This window comes from Eleutherodactylus coqui, chromosome 1, assembly GCF_035609145.1.
Source record: "Eleutherodactylus coqui strain aEleCoq1 chromosome 1, aEleCoq1.hap1, whole genome shotgun sequence".
In the NCBI taxonomy this organism is placed as follows: domain Eukaryota; kingdom Metazoa; phylum Chordata; class Amphibia; order Anura; family Eleutherodactylidae; genus Eleutherodactylus; species Eleutherodactylus coqui.
Genome location: NC_089837.1, coordinates 389,313,185 through 389,328,463, shown reverse-complemented (window position 1 = coordinate 389,328,463; position 15,279 = coordinate 389,313,185). Strand labels below are relative to the sequence as shown.

General features: G+C 42.4%; 1 protein-coding gene across 2 annotated transcripts in view; it reads left to right on the top strand.

Moving 5' to 3' along the window:
- The first annotated feature begins 1,189 nt into the window (after window positions 1–1,189).
- MCF2L (MCF.2 cell line derived transforming sequence like) overlaps window positions 1,190–15,279 on the top strand; it is a 225,475-nt gene continuing 211,385 nt past the window's right edge. Inside the window, exon 1 of one of the 2 annotated variants that reach the window (XM_066579691.1) lies at window positions 1,190–1,225. The gene's annotated coding sequence lies outside the window, so the exon portion shown is untranslated. The remainder of the gene's footprint in view (window positions 1,226–15,279) is intronic. The other variant, XM_066579686.1, reaches the window with a different exon arrangement.

Genomic DNA, 15,279 nt, shown 5'->3' with positions numbered 1-15,279 from the left:
TACCCTCTTGGTGCCACAAATTAATAATCAGCTTGAAAAAAAAAGTGCCCCTCGCCCTCCTGCTAGTCACCCTCCCAGGATTTGATCCACCACTAGGCTGCATCAGCATGGGGCTCAGAATAAACCCACTGACACTGCACTCCACTCTCTGCCCTGGCAACCGAAGACCCCAAAGAGGTCTCCCTGCCATGCCATTGTATTCAACTTTATCCACATCATGAGGTTGTGGATACAGTCAAAAGGTGCACAAGGGGGCAATTTTAACCATATAAGACCACCTCTTCCGTATGCTCCTGTGTGTACTACTTAGCTGGCACACCAGTCTTCATATATAACCCTGAAAGAGCTATTCTATTCTGTGATGTCTGTAGCATATATACAGAATCTGCCATAAATGGCTGTTAAGTGTAGCTTCTACCTCCACAGCCAGGTGCAGAAAGAATGGAAAGATGGAGTTTGCTTAATTCCCATTGAAGCGAATATTGGGAGCATGTGCGAGGTTCCCTCTCCGATCACCATGCGCCTACGGATATACCATGAACATCTGAGATGGGATCCTTATTTATCCTGCATCAGAAATATTCTGAACTTTTGTTTATAAATTGGGCTTTCTTCTCCTAAAATCCCCTTAATCATTCCTAAATGGTCATTTAAATTTAATTGGACAGCTTAGATTAGGGAGATCACCTATGTGCATCCATATATCACCCATCCAGTTCAGCCTGTTTCCACCCCCCCTTTTGATCCAGAAGATCTGCTGTTGTCTTCAATCCTACCCCTATTCCCATTGGTATAACACAATGTGAGTACATCATTATTCTCTGCTATACACACCCTTTTGCTTAATACGTCTGGATTTGCTTAAGCGATGGCATCACCCGTGGATCCTCTGTGCTCAGACGGAATATTAACATGCAGTCTATAATGAACTGATAATATAATAGGCTTGTATGATTTTATATGGAAGATGTGATCTTTCTTTTTATATGAGATGTATCATTTGGATATAGTTACTATATCTTCCATTGTTTCTCAGGAGCTGACTGGGTTTTCATGCCTGAGTGTTGGGGCCTCTTTTTGTGCTGGGAGCTTGGAGGTAGCATCTGTTTGGTTAGACGGAGATCCTCCAACGAGGATGAAGAAGAAGAGAATGATCCCCAGGTGGATGTGTCTGATGTCATCCAACTGGTCCCTGATGACCAACCAGAGACGGCTATACAAGCAGGTAAGGAAACAATGATACGTATTTCATTACAAGTGTTTTCTGCAGTCGGGAAGAAGATTTCGGGAAGCTTGACATTTTGAGATAAAGAAATAAGTATTGCATAATGAGACAAATAGAAAGGATCATGTCAGGACTGTGGGTTTTAGGAGCTGTATGCAGGATCTGTATCGCTCGCGTCCCGAATATTGCACTGGTAGCATATTATGTGCTCATATAGCACCTCTGTGTGACTATGTATTTACACTTAGGTGCACAGGGGGCTTTGCTTCTGGAATCTTAGGGGAGCCGTGAGAAAAAAAATTGTGCCATGACATGGTACCAAATAATTCCTTCCTTTAACCATATGAATATGCCGTGAGCTGGAGGATTTACTCACATGAAAACAAGTGTAGAATAAAATTTGGTAGTTGACCCTCTTTCCAAGTTTCATACTGTTCTGAAATTATACCACCCTCCAGTGCCAAATAAGAGTAACATGACGTGACCACACAACACTGCCATACAGTGAACCCATAACAGTGCCATACAATGGCAACATACAGTGCATGAGACGAGTTGACCATTGGCTGCCAGGGAGGAGGCCTGAGGTAGGCCATGCATGGCAGTGTAGAGTCTGCTGAATGATGGAGGACCTGGGGCAGCTGTCCGTTTTGTTCATATCAGCCATGAATACGGGCAAAACTTTTTTTCTTGCTCACAGGTGTTTTTTTTCAGTGGTTTTCTTTAATTAAAGATCTGAAGTGTTACATTTGGAGATCAAAAATGGCAGTTTTGTCTGAGCGGTGTGAAATATGCAGAACAATGTCTTATGATAAGTAAGGAATACATCACATAAGGACACTTCCTATTTGTTACAATGTGCAGAACACTCTTTAGGAAATGGTGTTGATCTCTGTGCAAACCTCTCTGTCCTTAGAGCGTAGGATGGATCTCTTGTAATACTCGGGCTTCCTGCACAGAGTTGTGGGCAGCACACAGAGTCCTCTGTTACTCACTACTACAGATGTATGCCAAATATTGCTTCTTCGGAGAATTGCTTTGGTATCCGCTGAACGTGACATGATTTTTTTTTTTTTTTTTTGATGGATTCATTCAGGGTAGAAAAAAACCTTAAATTGAAGGTATACAGTGATTTAGCATGGTCCCATAGAAACCTATAGATGCATTATTAGAGGTCTGTCCATCTTAGAGGTTGTGCATACCCCTAGTATAGCCGTGTGCATGGAGCCTCATTCAACATGTTGTAAGTGTGAAAACCTTCTCTGCTCACTGTATTTGAACATTTTCAGATTTTTAGCACATCTTTGAAAAAGGGCATCATGTATAAAAACAAGTACAGTAGAAAAGTGGAGAAATTGCTGTGGGTATAAGTGTAACGTACACACTTTCTCAGCACGTGAAGTGGGTATAACTGTAGGGGGTTAATCTTTTTTCACTCAATCTTGCACTTATATTACACTCAGGTTGCAAATTAGGGATCACTAATTGAAATGGGCAAGGACTCCCACATAAACTATCAAGGGCTAAGGGTTCATATCATATGAAGACTAAGCTTATTAAAGTTTTAAGCTTTAGTACAAATAAGATTGTGTTTGACAAATGTTAAAATGCTAAATAAAATGGCATATAATACAAGCAAGTATTATAAAATGGTGGGACAAACAGAAGACCTAACACATAAAGCTCACTCACATGGGTGTATGCAGTTTTTATCCAAGAATACTCGGTGTATTCATGGACTGCAACACTAAGTATTCCATGCGGGTCACTGTATATTTATGTGCAAAAAAACATGAGGAGTTCCCATTGATTATATGCACAGTCACTTTGCATGTATCATGCCTATATAATGCATATTTGCACATTCCCAGTGACTTCAATGGGCTATTTTGGTCTGTAATACCGAACAAAATAGGACTGTGTTTTGTTTTTTTCACGCAAGTGAAAATTGCTTGAAATATATGCACGTATATTTAAAATTAATAGGTTCTGTTCATTCAGTATTGTGTGTAAATATACGTGCTTAATACTATACATATTTACATGTATGTTAATGAGGCCTTGCAGTAAGTCCTTTCTGCTTCCTGGAGGCTCGGAGGAACAAGGGAACACATCTCAGACTTAGCTGACCCCTAAAATGTGACTGAGGTTTTAGATCTGCCCATTACTACTTTAGGCAAACTTCTTATTTAGGACTGCACAGTGAGTTAATAAGGGTATTTACCATGAATATTAAACAATATCGCGTGATTTTCCTGCTATGCGATAGTGCAAGAAGACACATGTATGTGAAGCCTTTGCTTTCCGATAGGTTCCTTCACATTAGCAATGTTTTCTCTCATGCTTGTGAGAACAAAAAATCGCGGCATGCTCTATCTTTGCGCGAATTTTTTTTTTTTTGTAGCCCATGTTTCCCTATGGAGCCTCCTTGTTTATCGCATCTCACGAACTCGCGACTTTCATGCGATTTGTGTTTTTAACATGAGGAAGTCCTTTTGACTTTCGCGTTTTAACTCATAATTTTATCACAAGCGGCTGCAATGCGAGATTATTCTCACAGAAAAGCAGATATATCTCTGAAAAATCGCGAGAACAAAGATGCGATTTTTGCCACAATTTTCTCGCGCCAAAATCTCTGTCGCCAGTGTGGAAGAGGTCTTAGTTCCAAGATTTGGCAACCCCCAATCTCTGGTTCCTGCAATTTTTTTTATATTCACACTTGTTATAAAAAAAAAAAAAAGGCTCAATCCCCAGATATTCCAGGATTAATGTTAGAATAGCGCCAATAGCTGCAATTTCTGTTGAAAAGCCTTCCTGTGTCCCGTACACCTCAGTAAATGCTTCATGGTGGTCACATGTGCTCAGTCTTGCTTCTCTGCAGTAATGCTGCCTTAGTCTCATCACTTACCCAACATTTCTTCGGAGAAGACCTAGCAGCTTCATAAGCTACCACTCGCCACACAAGGCATCCCCTCCACATACCTAGTGAAGCAGAGAGGGAAGCTGGGGCAATTACGGAGGTGGACACAGAATAGAAGCAGCAGGTGGCGCTATTTTAACAGTTCTGGATTAGCTGGGGATGGAAACATTTTTTCTATAAAAGTCAATGCAAAATTTGTATGATTATGGTCTGGATTTAACTGTAAACAATATTTTCCGTGGGACAGTGCTATTAATTAGACTACAGATAAGGCCTAGTGCCCACGGCCGTGACGGGCTCTGCAAGCGGAATTCCGCAGAGGAGTCCGTCACGGCGCCCCCCCCAAAGACCCCATACTCACCTCAGTACCCGCTGCCTAATGTCCCACATCCCGTGCCGGTGCGAATGCGCAGTACAGCGCATAACGCACTGGCAGCATCACGTGACGCGCAGGCGTCGGTGGGTGGGGAAGCGTTTTCACGCTATTTTCCGCTGTGCTACTGACTGCAATGGAAGCTGTCCGCGCGTATGCCCGCGGCAAATAGAACATGCCGCGGGTGATTACGTGTGCTTACACAGGGCGGAATTCCACGGTGGAATTTCGCACCGTGAGCATTGCGCTATTAGGTTCAATAGTACCTAATAGCTGTGGGGCACCTAAATGTGCTTACATCCATGTGACATCGGCCTAAAATCCCATGGATATTCGCATGTTCTACATCCAATGTTATGCACTTGAACCTGTCCATTTACTGTGCATTCAATGAATGGCTGTGATTGTTGCATCCAGCTCTGGCTGTGATTGGCTGAGCCGGCTGTCACTCAGCCGACTCAGCTAATCGGAGCAATGTATTGCTGGAGCCGGGGTCTTCAAACCCAGTCACTAGCAATAGAAGCTCAGCCGGCTTGACAAGTGCTCAGCAGCCGGCCCAGAACTACGGAGAACACCGGCGGGGACGCTGATGGCACCCACTAGGTGAGGATTTATTTTTTATTTTATCTTTTTCAGCAGCCAAAACGCTGGCATAACGCATGTAATTTTGCCATGTTTGCAGTAAAATCCCCCAAACATGCCAAAAGAGCAAACGGTTTTATCAATGCAGTTCTTTTTTTCACCACATCCACACCACCCTTTGTGATTACACCCTAAATGTCCTTTTGGGTTTTTTTTATGTTGGTGAGAAAGGACAGAAATTTAAAACAAAGCTTTTATTACCACAGAAAGACCAAAAGACACCGTTACCTGTCGCTAAGCATTTCTGTAGTCAAGGTTCACAGCGTACTACATATGAAAGTTATAGTAAAGGGTCATTTCAAATCCCAAAGAGACAAGGAATCGGGGAATACAAACGTATGACCAGTGTTGATAGAGGAAAAGTACAGCAGCACTCAGAAAAACCCCTTCAGGGGGATGTGGAAGCAAGATGACAGAGACTCCAGACTCTACAAGTAGTCCAAAATAATAGAAAGGTGGCAGCATACAGGGATATAGTAAAATCTAAGTATTCTTTACTGTTCCATGGTCATTCCATAAAAGAGAGAGCAGGCTACGTTTCGGCCCATAAAGGGCCTTTTTCAAGCTCCCTGTTGATACAAATCTGAATCTAGCCCGATATTATATTATATTGTGTGTGTTTCTTCAAACATTTTCCAATACCCAGTCTGATGAAGAGGCATAGTTAGTCTCAAAAACTTTCTGTAGCATCATTTTGTTTTGTTTGCCAGTAAAACGTATGATATCTCCAGGATTATTTTGTCTCTTTCTGGGACCACCATAAGACGTGTGCGAACAGATCCTTGGAAGAGCTTGACAGCAAATAATTCCCGTTGCTTTCAAACTACCCACAAGAGTTCCCTTGTGATATGGTTCACTCTAAAATATAATTGTAGGGCTATGTGATCTTGTGAGTTTGACCTACTGCCCTGTGTGATGAGTCGGGTCATTGTGTAGAGATACAGGTGAGTGGACCGGCTTCTTCACATGGGTTATTTTATTCCAGTTTTCTCTTTGGATTTGCCCAGGGATGGATAATGTGATGTATTCTTGTAGCAAATCACTTTGCTATATCCATATAAACATTTTGAGATTTCTTAAAACCTTTTATTAATATAATTCAACCATTGATATATGTATAGAACATTTTATGACACTGTTTGGAAATGCTGGAGAGCAGATAGTTGCCATAAGTGGTCTCTAGAATGGTGTCATGACCATCCATCTTCAGACATGTTATATGACTGCAATGCAGGTTTTGAATGTGCATTAAAAAGAGTAAATATGTAGCCAACCTCCGGAAATGTTCTTTTTGTATTGATGCGGCACAATTTCCAGTCTATGTCAACCTTGTTGTAAGTTTTGTAAAAGTCTCTAATAAAAAACACATTTTGAATGTTACATTTTTTTTTTATCAGTGCCCTAAAATATACAAAAACACGGCAACAGCCTTTGTGAATAAGGCAAGGGCCGCATGGTCATGGTAGCATATTGTAACATTGCATCTAATGATTGTCAATGGGGTCATTTTTTTGACTGTGGTGAACTTCTAATTCGTGAGGATGTGCTCAAGCAGATGTGGTCGTTCATTGCTCTTTTTGTGCTTGTGCTTGGGCTTGGTTTCACACACAGGTTTGTGTGGCAGCTTTTTGAGCCAAAGCCAGAAGTGGATTGAAAGGATATATAGAAGATGTGAAGGAAGGGCTAATACTTCTCCTTCCTGCTGCAAACTGCAGCAAAAAATTGTGTGTGAAACAATCCTTCCAAAAGTAAAGTAGCAGTGTCCACTTGCATCACATGTCTCTGGCTTAGGCCAGTCTCACGCAGCCGGTAGTAGAAAAAAAAAGAAGAAAGCCCCGTTTTACAGTGTTTTTGAACGGCGGTTTCAACGCACTTTATCATTGCAATGGGTGATGCGCTGTGTTAAAAATTGCTTTAACGCATTACAATAGAACAGGAGGAACACCACGCTAAAATACTCGTCTGAAAAGCCCCTTTGAAATCAATGGAGGCCAAGTATAGCGTTTTAAGTGAGCGCTTGAAACAGCCATGTGAGCCTGGCCTTAGGTTAAGACTCATTTACACGCAACGATTCGCTCCAAATTCGTTTAAACAATGGCCATCATGCACTTTTCGGCTGAATGATGATTTTCAGATGAGTTTAAATTACATCGTTCAGCCACAGAGAGAGAACGCAGAACACTTGCTGTGTTCTCTGCAGGAGTTGGGAGATTACATTGTATTCTGCCAACAGCCCATGTGAGAACAATGGAGCTGTGTGCAGAGCGCAGACCACACACTGTGCTCTGCAAACACCTACCGGAGGTTCTTTGACACGCAAATGGATGTAGACAGTAGTGTCCATTAAGACTTTATGAAAACGATTGCTAAAACTTTCAATCTTTTGAAATATTGTCTTTTCTTGTAAATGGGCCTTTATTCAATAAGAAGGTGATAACTGTGGACAGTCTTGCTGATTACTCAGCTTGAAGGGCACATAGCAAGTCAGATCACTTGAGCTTGAGGTCATATGAGGTAAGAAGTTAAGACTTCTCCAGCAAGCATCTAAATTGGACACGGACCACACACCCATTCGGGGTTATTTTGGTACATGACCTCTAATTCATGAATGCAGTAATGAATGACTTGGCAACACTTCTGTATGCCCTTGTTTCAGTATTATATGCACTATAATGGATGTGGATATGACTTAAATAATTACAATTTCATTCATCAAGTAATTATGTTTATCTGTAAATAATGTAGCTGTATAGTATTTGTTTTGCGCTATGAGAAAAGGCCCTTTAGTGATATGACTGCTGGATATGATACTCTGTTAGACTTCCCCACCCTGCTGAATCCCTGGACAGAATGACTGGGAAGGGAATATGATAGAGGATAGTGACGACTCACATTCTTCTTGTAGTATTACATGTTCATTGTTACATAACCTCAGTATAATAAAATCTGCGAGACTAAAGACAATATTGTGTATACAGCGTCAATGGTTACAACAGCAATGGCTTTACTTCCCACTGTCTCTTATTGTCGGAAATGGGTTTTTCTGATCACCTTTTCGATATCAGTCGGCCCCTGTTTATAACTCGTTAGTAGAACAGCCACTGCTGTAAATTTTACTTCTATTTTACTGATGGTGGAGAATGATCTAAAGAGAAAGGTTCCAACAAGATTATATCAGGGCACTTCTACGTAGGCATTTGTGAAATATAAAAGTTTTTTTTATGTGCAGCTTAATTTGTAAATAATTTCCACCCAAGAAAAGTTCAAGTAAACTTTTAAAAATGTCAACTTTAATGACCGGAAAGAGCATTAAGCATAGTCAATCTAGTAGTACTTTCTGTTTCCGTCCATTGTGGATGATAATGAATGGGTCGAGAATAGAGATGAGCGAGTATACTCGCTAAGGCACATTACTCAAGCGAGTAGTGCCTTAGCCGAGTATCTCCCCGAGTCTCTAAAGATTCAGGGACTGGCGCGGGTGACCGGTGAGTTGTGGGGGGGAGCGGGGGAGAGAGAGGGAGAGAGAGATCTCCCCTCCGTTCCTCCCCGCCGCTCTCCAACCCCCGCCGGACCCCAAATCTTTAGAGACGGGCGGGGAGATACTCGGCTAAGGCACTACTCGATCTAGTAATGTGCCTTAGCGAGTATACTCACTCATCTCTAGTCGAGAATGAATATCTCTCTCTCTATCTATCTGTCTATATAAAATTTATTATAATTTTTTTTTTTCCTATCTGTAACTAGAGTATACAATGAATGCTGCCAAAAAAGAGACCCACAAGCTTAAAATTTCATTTTTGTTCCTTGGTTGATTTTTTTGACAATCCTTTTATATTATGATCGTCTCCCACCGATTAGCTGTAGTCTGTGATGGAACCTTGAAGCATTTAATTCCCCTAGTGCCACCACAGGACAAATGAAGAATTACACTGTGCCCATAGCAATGAATGGGCTGCGATGTGCTGTATAATTATGTATCTATGTATTTTATTTTTACATAATGTACACTACCGTTCAAAAGTTTGGGGTCACATTGAAATGTCCTTATTTTTGAAGGAAAAGCACTGTACTTTTCAATGAAGATAACTTTAAACTAGTCCTAACTTTAAACAAATGCACTCTATACATTGCTAATGTGGTAAATGACTATTCTAGCTGCAAATGCCTGTTTTTTTTGTGCAAAATCTACAAAGGTGAATAGAGGCCCATTTCCAGCAACTATCACTCCAGTGTTCTAATGGTACAATGTGTTTGCTCATTGGCTCAGAAGGTTAATTGATGATTAGAAAACCCTTGTGCAATCATGTTCACACATCTGAAAACAGTCTAGCTCGTTACAGAAGCTACAAAACTGACCTTCCTGTGAGCAGATTGAGTTTCTGGAGCATCACATTTGTGGGGTCAATTAAACGCTCAAAATGGCCAGAAAAAGAGAACTTTCATCTGAAACTCGACAGTCTATTCTTGTTCTTAGAAATGAAGGCTATTCCATGCGAGAAATTGCTAAGAAATTGAAGATTTCCTACAACGGTGTGTACTACTCCCTTCAGAGGACAGCACAAACAGGCTCTAACCAGAGTAGAAAAAGAAGTGGGAGGCCGCGTTGCACAACTAAGCAAGAAGATAAGCACATTAGAGTCTCTAGTTTGAGAAACAGACGCCTCACAGATACCCAACTGGCATCTTCATTAAATAGTACCCGCAAAACACCAGTGTCAACATCTACAGTGAAGAGGCGGCTGCGGGATTTTGGGCTTCAGGGCAGAGTGGCAAAGAAAAAGCCATATCTGAGACTGGCCAATAAAAGAAAAAGATTAAGATGGGCAAAAGAACACAGACATTGGACAGAGGAAGACTGGAAAAAAGTGTTGTGGACGGATGAATCCAAGTTTGAGGTGTTTGGATCACAAAGAAGAACGTTTGTGAGACGCAGAACAAATGAAAAGATGCTGGAAGAATGCCTGACGCCATCTGTTAAGCATGGTGGAGGTAATGTGATGGTCTGGGGTTGCTTTGGTGCTGGTAAGGTGGGAGATTTGTATAGGGTAAAAGGGATTCTGAATAAGGAAGGCTATCACTCCATTTTGCAACGCCATGCCATACCCAGTGGACAGCGCTTGATTGGAACCAATTTCATCCTACAACAGGGCAATGACCCTAAACACACCTCCAAATTGTGCAAGAACTATTTACAGCAGAAGCAGGCAGCTGGTATTCTATCGGTAATGGAGTGGCCAGCGCAGTCACCAGATCTGAACCCCATTGAGCTGTTGTGGGAGCAGCTTGACCGTATGGTACGCCAGAAGTGCCCATCCAACCAATCCAACTTGTGGGAGATGCTTCTAGAAGCGTGGGGTGCAATTTCACAAGCTTACCTCAACAAATTAACAGCTAGAATGTCAAAGGTGTGCAATGCTGTAATTGCTGCAAAAGGAGGATTCTTTGACGAAAGCAAAGTTTGATGTAAAAACAATGTTATTTCAAATACAAATCATTATTTCTAACCTTGTCAATGTCTTGACTCTATTTTCTATTCATTTCACAATGCATGGTGGTGAATAAGTGTGACTTTTCATGGAAAACACAAAATTGTTTGGGTGACCCCAAACTTTTGAACGGTAGTGTATATCCATGAACATTTAAATGGGGAAGTACAAAATATTCCATCAGTTTCAATTTGGAAGATAGATTTCAAGTTTCTTATAAGTCATTCCAAAAACATACTTCTGTAACTACTGCATATACTCGAGTATAAGCCTAGTTTCTCAGCCTTCCCTAACTCCAGTCAGGGAAGGCTTAAAAAAACACTCCATACTCACCTCCCAGCCGGTGTCTGTGTCTCCGGCGGCAGTGCGGCAGGCTGCTTGAATTCTCTTCGCTGTCATCCCCTGCCGTCAGCGCTGTGTAAGTAAGAACTGTGATTGGATTGAGCGTCAGCCAATCACAGTTGGTGCTCGATCATTCACAGCCAATCAAGCTGCTTTAGAATTCTCCCTCGCTGTCATCTCTCTGCTCAGCTTTCAAATCCCCTGCTGTCAGTTCTGTGTAAGCGCAGTGAATGAATCGAGCGCGAGCTGTGATTGGCTGGCGCTCGATCCAATCACAGTACTTACCTACACAGCACTGACAGAGCCAAGCAGAGAGGACGGTGGGAGATGACTGCGGGGAGAATTCAAGCAGCTTGTCGCACAAACACAGCCACCGGCTGGGAGGCGAGTATGGAGGTTTTTTTTTAACCTAGTATATACTGGAGTATAGCTCGGCTTATACTCGAGTCAATAAGTTTTATCAGTTTTTTTGTGGTGAAACTTATTGTCTCGGCTTCTACTCGGGTCGGCTAATACTCGAGTATATATGGTATGTTGAAAGCTGCTATAATGATAAAGTAGTAAAATACCACTGATGATAATTCTAAAGAATATTGTTTGTTCTTTTAAAACTGTATTTATTACATGAGGAATGGGGTCCGCGGACTGAATGAACAAGGGTCCTCTGTGCGGCTGACATTCTGCAGAGCACATGCATGATTAAATCTGCAAGATGGCACGGAGATAAGCTAACAAATTAACTTGCATCAAGAAGGTCATTCAGATAATTCATGCCTGTTTTTCATCTTTAGAGAAATATTATTTTCTTCTGCACTCCATATAGCTTTAATTAGGTTGAGATCATATCATTATGTTTTGCCTTTCTTTGTCTATTTTGCCATGGAGATTATACAAAATTATCTTCCATCATAAAGGGAAATATAAAGCGCTCTTGTTAGTCATGTTGATGCTTTTTATATGTGTATACCTGTATATATCACAGCTATGGGATGATCTGGCACACAGTTCTAAATGTTTCCAGTAACGCTGTTGTTGTACATGAACTGGTTATATACTTGTAGTATTCTAAGCCCTGAGACATATTGTGCTCCTTCACACCATCTGCTCACTCACTATTCCATCCGGAGATGATAAACCTATGTAAGTAAGGGAAAACAGTCATGGATATCAGACTTTGTGTTATATGCTGTCACTTTTATAGTCTACAATTTTGGGCAAAATTAAAAGGAAATCTAAATATAAATTGGTTGGCAAGCATGGTTTTCCAGAAATAGTGCATACGGTATATTGAGGTGAGCGGTTCCATATAAACGTCTCATGAGACGTAGATGCGGCAAGAACACAGTTTGTTTCCACCTACCGTGTATCCTCTGATCTCACCAAGAACATATTTCAACAGACAATGTACGACCGTCTTGATAAGTGGAGCAGCTGCCTAAAAGTCTATCCGGTTGTTGCTTTCATTGTCCAAAGGGCCTTCGTAAAAAAAAATCATCCAATAAACCGCTACCTATATAGAACAAACCTTGAAGCAAAGTTAAACTTTAACTACTATGGTATAGAACCACCATGATGTTGCGCTTTTATCAGCTGTTGTTGCCCGAGGTGTTATAAAATCCCCTTTAGAGTCTACAAAATATATGAAAAAATAATGTAAAGATTGTTTTATTGCCAGATAAGTGTTGGGATTTCCTAACCCAGACCCGGAGCCGCGCTGCCCTTATGTCACCAAACAACATTTCTGGCAAGTTTAATGTTATCATGGGAATGTATTGCAGAATCATCAGTTATTTCAATATGTCATTGGGTTGAATTAGGGTTGCCACCCGGCCAGTGATTCACAGGTGTGGCCAGCATTTTCCCAGCCAGGCCGGTACCAATATATATATTTTTTTTTTTTTTTTTTTTTTTTTTTTTTTTACAGGCTGGTATTTTTGAATACCAGCCCCGACCACCCATATGACACCAAGGCTGGTATTCTCAGTGATTCCCAACCAGGGTGCCGCAGCTCCCTGCTGGTAATCACACCAGGGGGGGGTGGTCTAATACTCGCCTACCTCCAGCGTTCCGTTGCGCTTGTGGATCCCCGTTGCTCCTTCATGCTGCCGCAATGTCTTCCGTACTGGTAGAGCATTTCTTTCTTGAAGGCTTGAATTCCCTGCCTCCAGCAAAGATAATGCTCTGATTGGCTGATGCTGCTGCTGGCTAACCAATTAGAAGCCGGCTCTAGGTTAACCAATCACAGACATTCAATGACGTCATTGAATGGCTGTGATTGGTTAACCCAATAGCGGCTTTTATTGGCTGGCGCTGGCTAGCCAATCAGCATTATCTTTGCTGGAGGTGGGGAATTCAAGCCCTGCTTCCAGAAAGAAATGCTCTGCCAGCATAGAGGACATTGCGGCATCCTGCAGGAGCCACGGGGACTGGCAAGCGCACCGGAACGCCAGCAGTAGGTGAGTATTGGTGTTTGTTTTTTTTTTGGGGGGGGGGGGGGGGGCTACTGTAGTTAGGGTTTACTTTTGTGTAAATTTTTTTTCCAGAATTTTGGGTGGGAAGTAGGGGGTGCGTTTAATGGTATATGGGTTGGGGGGAACTATTACTACTGGTTGGGTTACTACCATTGCTTGAAGGGGGGGTTAATATTATTGTGGGGTTAATATTATTGTGGGGTTAATATTACTGAGGGGGGTTAATATTATTGTAGGGTTAATATTACTGTGGGGGTCGCTATTTCTATTGGGGCCACTGTTGCGGGTTGCTATTTCAACTGGGGCCACTGTGTCATGTGATGCAGCAGCCAGCGAGGCGGCGATCACTAGAGGCCACCGGGTGCCCGGAAGTGAATAAATATGCTGTAATAAGCCACGCCTTTTTTTTTTCTTTTTTACCAAGGTCGGTATTTTTTTCGGGACAAAGGTGGCAAGCCTAGGTTGAATAATGGCGTGTGCGTGCGTGCGTGCGTGTGTGTGTGTGTGTGTGTGTGTGTGTGTGTGTGTGTGTGTGTGTGTGTGTGTGTGTGTGTGTGTGTGTGTGTGTGTGTGTGTGTGTGTGTGTGTGTGTGTGTAATATATATATATATAATATATTCTTTCCACATAAAGACAAAAGTGAGGAAGATATAGGTTGGTTTGTCATGGTGGCACAGGAGCAGAGCCGCTGTATTTTTACATTTTTATTTTTAATCATAGTAAGATTAAGGCCGGTCTCACGCGACTGGATTTGAATTGTGGATTCCACACTCGACGTCCGTGTGGACAATACGCGGTAATACACAGGCATTTAAAGGCATGGACTTTCACCGGTTCGCTCAGATGTGCGGGTAGGAATTACGATTTCTGCGAGCAGAAAAAAAAATGGCAGCATGCTCTATTTTAGAGCGGATTCTGCGTGTATGGGCTATATTGATCTCTATGGATGTGAGCGATTTGCAGTGCATACGTAATTAGCATTGCGTATTGGTGCTCTGATGTCATTACCTGCATGCAAGCTTTCTTTTGCACGGATGATAAGCTGTCCATACACGTACATCCACACAGAAAACTGCTCGCATACGCGAACCTTCGCAAATATTTCCGCGTTTACTCACAGGTGCTCTCTTGCAGATGTCCGTAAGCAGCATCCAACCCATTTGTGTGACCCGGCCTTACGCTGGTGGATGCCCTTGGGATAAAGAAAAGAAAAAGCTCTGAAGATTGACTGACTTACTGTATCCTGAGGATAGGCTATTGGTGGTGGGGAGGTGACTTGGTACCTCCGATCTTCAGCTGTTCACTGAGCTGCTGTGCTGAGGGCAATTTACACGAGACAATTATCATGCAAAATTCACTCAAACGAATACATTTGCGCAATAATCGTTGTGTCTAATTGCACAGCCACCGTGCACTATTCGCTTGAAGTTCGTTGGTCCAATAACCATGGACGGAATTGAATTGTGGAATCTGAGAGGGGCACCTGCGTGGATGATCCACAGTTCAAGCCACCAATAGGGAAACACTGGTGTCTGCAGCTTAATTAAAGGGGTTGTCCCGCGCCGAAACGGGTTTTTTTTTTTCAACCCCCCCCCCCCCTTCCCGTTCGGCGCGAGACAACCCCCGATGCAGGGACTTAAAAAAAAAAACACACAGCGCTTACCTGAATCCCCGCGCTCCGGTGACTTCTTACTTACCGGTTGAAGATGGCCGCCGGGATCTTCTCCCTCGGTGGACCGCAGGGCTTCTGTGCGGTCCATTGCCGATTCCGGCCTCCTGATTGGCTGGAATCGGCACGTGACGGGGCGGAGCTACACGGA